At 31.0% G+C, this 7,924-nt stretch overlaps 1 long non-coding RNA gene across 1 annotated transcript; it reads right to left on the reverse strand.

Moving 5' to 3' along the window:
* Positions 1 to 2,103: 2,103 nt before the first annotated feature.
* Positions 2,104 to 6,155, reverse strand: LOC116405219. The gene is made up of 7 exons (XR_004218381.1): positions 5,982 to 6,155; positions 5,858 to 5,898; positions 5,215 to 5,267; positions 3,193 to 4,785; positions 2,917 to 2,970; positions 2,564 to 2,631; positions 2,104 to 2,346 (listed from the first exon to the last, which is right to left on the reverse strand). It is a non-coding gene; the product is annotated as an uncharacterized LOC116405219 (long non-coding RNA).
* Positions 6,156 to 7,924: the final 1,769 nt, after the last annotated feature.

Here is a 7,924-nt window from a genome sequence, read left to right on the forward strand (position 1 = left end):
TATAATACTTGAGATAACCAATCCAACCCGCTACTGTCATCCAAGTTCTCCAATTAAACAACTTACCTAAAGTTGAGTTGAAACCAATTTAACCTTAATAAAAAAATTTCACGAATTTATTTTTCAAAAATATTAGCTCAATGAACTTTGAGGGGGAAAATCCAAATTTAAGAAAATAAGCCAACTTATTCCAATTTAAACTCAACAAAGCTCATCACTCAAAAGCAAATGGCTTGGAAAAGAGGCTGCAATGGCTTAACTTAGTATAAAGGGCGCTGGAATGGCTTGTGAAGAAGGCCGAAAACTCGTGCGGCTTGGCTTCACTTGAAAGTGACTCGGGTGGTGAACTATCGATCAATGTCGACAATAACTAGATATAGGTGGAGATGACAAACGTTTGCTTGACGTGGAGTGCAACTCGTGGAGGAGTACCGACCCACAAAAGAGGTGGAGATGATAAACGTTCGGCTTGGTCTGAAGTTTGAAAGAGACGCTCAACTTCAACGAATTGTGTTTGGGCTTAGGCGAGGCGAACGGAGAGTCGTTGATCGGTGACGATCAACAAACGACTAATGAAGACGTCCGACGAGTCATGTGATCCTTATGGCGACTAGGGTTTTTCTTTAATGAAGATATGAGGAATATTATTATTATTTTGCTTTCCTTTTTCTTTTTCTTTTCTCTAAAAATAACTAAAATCTTCTCTCTACATTAATTTTTCTATAAAATCTTCTTTTTATCTTCCTAAAATAATTATCTTTTTACCAAAATAACTAATTTCCTTCTTTTCCTCGATAAAGATCTTTTCTTTATGTAATTATCCTTCAAAATTATTTATCTTTTATCTTTTATCTTCTTTCTAAAATACAATATATTTCTCTTAAACAACTATATTTTAACAAATATAATTATATTTTCATTTTTCAAAATAACTAGAAGAATTTTAAAAAAATTGCAAATTTTACAAAATATATACAATTGATAGCAAATTCTATCGATAGTCATTAGAGTGATAGAGGACTATTATTGATAAAATATAAAATTTTGTTATAGCGTGTAAATATTTTAATTTATTTTACTATTTTTAAAAATGCCCTAATAATTATGTATATATATATATATATCCATATTATCAAATTTCCAACAAAATTTTCATTCTTCAATTTAATTAAATAACACCCAAATTATTTAATTAATTTCAATTTCCACAAAATCAAATAATTATCCAATAAATTAAGAACATTTTTTTAAAATAGTAGATTTTATATAATATTTACGACCTATAGCAAATTCTATCACTAATAGTCATTGATATGCTAGGGATAGAATCCAAATTTTGCTATAGCTTGTAAATATTTTATTTTATTTTGCTATTTTTAATAATGCACCATAAATTAAACATAATTAAACAAAATTATGATAATTAACTCCAAAAACTATCTTAATTTTTAGGACGTTAATCCTCATAGTCTTGACAAAGATTAGACAACACCTTTTAGAGCCAGATCTCTTCCACACGCTCAAACTCATAGCCTTGTATTAGGTTTCAATGATGCTCACTACAACAAAAATGGTATACGACAACAGTTATTTTCTGTCGCGAATAAAATCCGTGACATTTATTTATAGTCATAGAAGCGAGAGTCATGGAAAGTCCTTCCATGACAGTTTTCGAAAACTGTCACAATAAATTTTTTCATGACAAAAAATAAATGTCGTTAATTACTATTTTATGACAACAAATAACTGTCATATTTTATGTTATGACAACAAATAACTGTCATCATTTGCACATTAATGACAGTTTATTTCAAGGATATGTCAATCGTGATAGTTTTTTAAAAATAAATGTCATTGTTTTGCTATTGACGATATTTTTTTTTTTGTCAAATATAAGACAATCGTGACAGTTTTTTTATAAAAAAAATGTAATTGTTTTAGTATTGACTACAATTATGGAGTATAACAAATTTATATATTATGACATTTATTTCATGTTGCAAATTTCTCAATTACTACCATTTTTTTCTATTCTCCTTGTCGCTCCGCCATTACACGAATAATTTGAATGACAATAATGTTATAATACATAACACCCATATAGAAACAAATGGTCGACACTTTAATATATATACACTACACTTTGTAATATTCGTACATTTCTAATCAAGTTTGAAAACTTTACAAGTATGGAATTACAACCGGTAATTCTTCACCTCTGAAAATATTCTTTGTTGCTTGAACCATGGTCAAATCCTTCATTTCTAAAAATAGCCAGTATATTTTGATGACCCTGATTAGCTTCTTTGAAGGAAATTTCATGAACTTTGTCGGCTCCATTAGAACCTACAAAGACAACATGAATATAAGCATACATCACAAGACAAGAGAGTACAACTCGCTTAAAGAGAGTACAACATGAATATAGTAGACAATCACAAGAAATTTAAGAAAGTAAGCTAAAAGGATAATGTCAAATGGTTGGTGGATATAATGGAAAGAAGTAAAAGAACTAAAATACGAATTCGTTATGGATTAGCTATAAAGTATAATATGGACAAACCAGGTTTCGTATTAGATCGTCCATGCTTTAGAAAGCTAGGTTGCCCCAGTACATTTGTTTGCATCACTCTACAAAACATTATCTAGATCTCAAAAAATAGCAATATATATATATATATATAATCAATTCATACAAAGTTTTATACACATAATAAAACAAAATCTCATTTTAGAGTATGACTAAAGAACATTACTTATAAGAAGGTTCTATTTAAAAGCTATTTAAAAGTAATTAAGGAACATTGCAATTAATGTAAGATTGAAAAAAAACAATAGTGAGATTATAGAAGAATAACTAGAGTTTCCACACAATAAAGTCATCCAAATAGATTAGTGAACTCAAAGAACACGTACTAGGATCCTGGCTTCTCAACCTCCCTGACAATGTGGGTCATTCCAGCCTTGTAACTAAAAAAGGCAATTAAACTAGTCAAAACATAATGCGTTAAACTAGTCTCATATGTGTTAAACTATTCTCATACATCTCTTTGGTTGTTAAACATAATGCATTAAAAATTTCACTCATCAACCAAATATCATGTCTCCTTTGGTTGTTTTAATCAAGATACACTTACGTTCAAACATAATGAGTTGAACTAGTTAAAACCTTAAAAAAAAAAAAAGAAGAACCTTTTCCACGGTGATGAGCTGCTCGTTTTCTTGGAAGAAGGACCCATGCCTTGGGTGCTCAAATTTCCTATGAAACATTTTCTTCTTCGTTCACATAACCAACAAACATTTAATCAATATCAAGGAAATTAATTTATCAATACCAAACACTATAAGAACATCTCCTATAAGCAAATCTAACTCACAACATGCAATTACTTATAGTAAAAATTAGTTTTTAAAATTGAAAATGTTGCTAGGCTACATCTCAACAAATCAAAGTGCGAGATTATTTAATAACAAACCACATAAGACAACATAGCAATAGATTGTCAAACAAAAACCACAGTGTAGCTGCATTTAGCAAACCTTCACATAAACCAAACTCGAAAATGACTAAAAACAAAAAGATATCAACTTCAAAGCAGAACCATGGAACAAAGTCCAATGTGAAAATGTACAAAACTATTCAAAATCAGGTATAATAATTAGGGTTAAGAAGAAACAAAGAGGGAAGAAGAAAGAAAGAACCCGTACTTTCCCCTGCAGCTACTGCAACTGCACAAGGTGGATGAAAACATGGTGGGATTTGGAATCAGTTGTCGAATTGAGTGTAAATATAATGTGTAGTGTGGCTTGGTTTTGGTTAAGAAATAAATAACTTGTGCCTAAATGATAAAATTATAAACATATAGAATACATATATATTTCAAAAGAAAGATGTGATTAAAGTACATACCAAAAGATAGACAATGACCAATTGGTCTAAAGTTTTACTAACGAGGCTTCAGTGAACTATACCTTGAGGATAAACCCAATGAAATAAGAATCAAAGTATATGGCAAATCCCAACAAAAAATCAAGAAATGATAAAAGGAAAAAAACAAAGAGTGAAGGAGAAAATGGTAGAGTTGACATTAAGACAAGGGTAGAGTTGTGTTCATACAAATTTAATAGTTATTTTTATTAAAGCTGAATATTTTTTTACTTATTTGCAGAGTTGTGTTATTAATGCAAGTGTTCAATGTGAAACCATATCCTTGACAATTAATACTACCACAGCCATAGCCACAACCCCAACCTGTGCCATGGCCAATGATATGGCTGGAATGACCACATAATCAATTCTTTGAGGCAAACCAAGATAACAATTATATAGATGTTGTACAGTTATGTAAGTGTTTTGAATAAGATTAAATGTAGAAACTATGAACTATACTCAATATATGAATGCAATAGTTTCTTCCTTTGTTTCTGGAAGAATAATACCAAATTCTTGTTTGTGCCTTTTTACTAGATTTTTACCATTTTTTTTCTGTGAAGTAAAGTTATTTTTTGTTATAAATAATAATAATATAAATTACCTGCCCAGAAATCTGCAAAAACAAATCAGTCCCAAACTTATTTACCCACTAATCAGAAACCAACCTGGCTTGTCAAATGCATGATTAAAAGTAAGAAGATGATAATGGTTGACCATGCACCTTTCTCTCCACTATATCTTTTAAGAAGCTCCTCAAGAGGAAGATCCACTTCATTTTGCAAAGCTTCCAATTCTTCTTGCCTTTCTTCTTTAGTTATTATAGCTTCATCTATGGTCTGCTCATTATCTTCCTAAAACATTTGTGACAAACCATATTACTTGTAAGGAAATTGAGATTGAAATTACAAAAAAAAAAAAAAAAAAAAAAAAACACAAGAGTCCATAGTATGTAAAGCAATAAGAAAAAAGCAAGAGGTGTCAAACACTATATGACATCAAAGAGTACTATTGAAACCTCCAACAGATCTCCAAGCAAGAATACTATAACGTATAATGAAGTATCAAGAAATATGATCTGAACAAATTGAAATTTAGCATCTAAAACACTGAAAGGCATCTCCAAATTTTTTTACTTTTTTATCCTAATGCCCACCTCATAACAATTGGGCCAAGTGATTCAAGATCCACATTTTATAATTGTTCAGTCAAATCATTTGATCAAAAAAAAAAAAAAGAAAAAAAACTAAAAAAAAGAAGGAAAGAGGGAAGAAGCAAACCACCTTTGTTGGTACATCAAATTCTTCATCAAAGTCCACAGAATCTGACTTGTGTTCTGTGAAATATATTCTCAATTGTTTCAACTTAAAAACTGTAACATTTTCAAAGTAATCACATAGAATATCACAATTTTCAATTTACCACATATTTGTTGATTTTCAATTTACCACATAATTGTTGACAGTTCTACATACATGAATTTACGACTATATTTGAGATATATTTGGTTTAATTTTTGAAGTGCTTAGTATTGAAACAATTTATTTTAAATTGTTTTTATAAAATGAGTTCTAAAAAAAAAGGTTTTTTTCTAAACATTTCTCACCCTAGTCCATCCAAATAGATCCCTCGTCTATGTAAACTCTTTCAATTAGAAGTCAATCATTTCAAATTTTCCACAGGTTAATCTTTAACTCTTCTCCATAAGTTTATAATCAAGCATGGTTTCAGTTTCTCATGAACGATCTCCTCTTTTGTACGCGTAAGTGCAAGATTGACTAGTGCAAAAGGCAAATATATCAGTTAACATTTATTTCCCAAAATACACACAAACATGGAAAATTAATCTATGTATTCTTTCATGTTCCCAACCTCAACAGTACGTGAACTTTGTGAAGATATACAAGAGCTAAAGATGAGATATACCTCAAGCATAATTACCCAACACGGCAACTCCTCCACGTCTCCTGTTATACAAGGGGATGGTTAATATTACAACTATACTGTAGAATCATAAACAAAAAATAATGTTTATGACTATTCATTTTACATTGGCATCTGCTAGATACAAGGAAGAACAGCAAAAAGAACACAGTTTAAACTTTACACACTCATATCTACTTTGGAATATCTTCTCCTCTCTCGCTCGACACATGGGGGACTCTCCAGCACAAAAGAAATAACTGCCTATTCCCATGTGAGAACTTTCACCCATCTATTCATCTATTCAACACTTCAAACTTAATGCTTAACCCCACACCCACCAACACACCACATACGCATTAGTTTAGGGAAAAAAACGAAAACATACCATATCCACTCAAGTCAATAGCATCACGACACTCTACTTTAAATTTTAATTGGTGACTACGAACCTCTCCAACAGTTTGTCTCTGTATCTCTGCTAAAGATGAACTTATTTCCACTGAGCTACAATCATATATATGTAATTTTCACATGAAACGTGAGGACCGAATATTGAAACAAGAGGAATTAGGAAATTGTGAATTTTTCAATAATTTCTTATATAGAAATCGATGTGTAGGTTTATGTTATTTTACGAGTACCAGTGAAATTATTGTTCATAATTCAAGAATAGAAGACCTTGAAAACTATTTTTATATATTTTTAAGATACAAACAGAACATAAAATTCTTTTCCTTGTGATGTATCTTATGATATCCGAATAATTTATTCACTAGTCAAAGTATTCATTAAAATAATTGCATTATAAAATATATGATCGTATACATATTGTGGAGGATTTTTACAGGAAAACTAAGAAGTCTATAAAATTCCCTCTTTAAAAACTAACCCCCTTTCAGGCTTTCGCAAATAGAAAATTGTTGGAAGTTGTTCCTTCCTCCTTGGTTATATTAAGAGCACAAGGTAGATGTGATAAGCATTAAGTAATTCAGCCTAAAAGCTAGAAAGATATCTCAGCTTGGTGCAAGCAGCAGAAGATATTTATCATTTCATGGTAGAGAAAAAATGCAACAAAACCACATGCGTATAAGTCATATTCTTGTAAACTCTTGTAGGTGCATTCAACATTATGTAATCCATTATCCCCTTTGCACACGTTCCTGATCCGCCACCAATTTCATATGTTTGTGGATGCACAAAAAACACACACATGCACACAATCAAGCAGGCATAACATAATTAAATTAAGATTAAAAATATAAAACATAACTTGTTCAACTTCTTGAAGGCTCCTATTTTAAAAGAAGGTTATAATTAATTAATTGTTTGACTGCCCGTAATACTGTCAATGGAATATTTGGACCGAACAGAATAAACCTGTGAAGAAAAATATAGAGATACTTTCCAACCTCCTGATTTTGTTGATATTGGTGCTTCTTTATTTGTATTGTTGCTAATAAGGAGAAAGAAGGGGGAGATTTTTGTGGGCTATTAATTTGCCATGATCTTCCTAAATGGAAGAATTAAGTTATTTTTCTATTTATTGTTTTTGGTTATTTGTTTTTTTAATTATGTCCAAAGTTTTAGCAAGCACTAAGTTAGTGGGTTACTAATTTTTGCTTCTTTTTAGACTATAAATATTAGTCCATCAAATTGAATAAAGGTAAGAAGTTCCATTTAATTTTCTCTCCCTCTTGGCAATATATCTTACAAAGTATTTATCTTTGCTTTCTTCAAGAAGAGTGCGTGAGATTTTATAGATCCTTTGTTGTAAAACCAACATTTGGTATTAGAGCAGGTTGTCTTCTCATCGCATATTCCAATGAAGATGGCAAGCACCTCGCAGCAAACAAAGGAGAATGGTGGAATGCAGATTCTCTACCTGATGTTAACTCCACACAACTACACGATGTGGACGATAAAGGCAGAAGCAATCATCGATGCCCAAGGAGTTTGGGAAGCAATAGAGCCAGCGAGAGGAGCCGAAGTGGATGTGAAGAAAGACAAGAAGGCGCGTGCATACATTCTCCAATGCATCCCAGAAGATGTGCTTCTACAAATCGCTAA

Source organism: Cucumis sativus, chromosome 7, assembly GCF_000004075.3.
Source record: "Cucumis sativus cultivar 9930 chromosome 7, Cucumber_9930_V3, whole genome shotgun sequence".
Taxonomy (NCBI): Eukaryota; Viridiplantae; Streptophyta; class Magnoliopsida; order Cucurbitales; family Cucurbitaceae; genus Cucumis; species Cucumis sativus.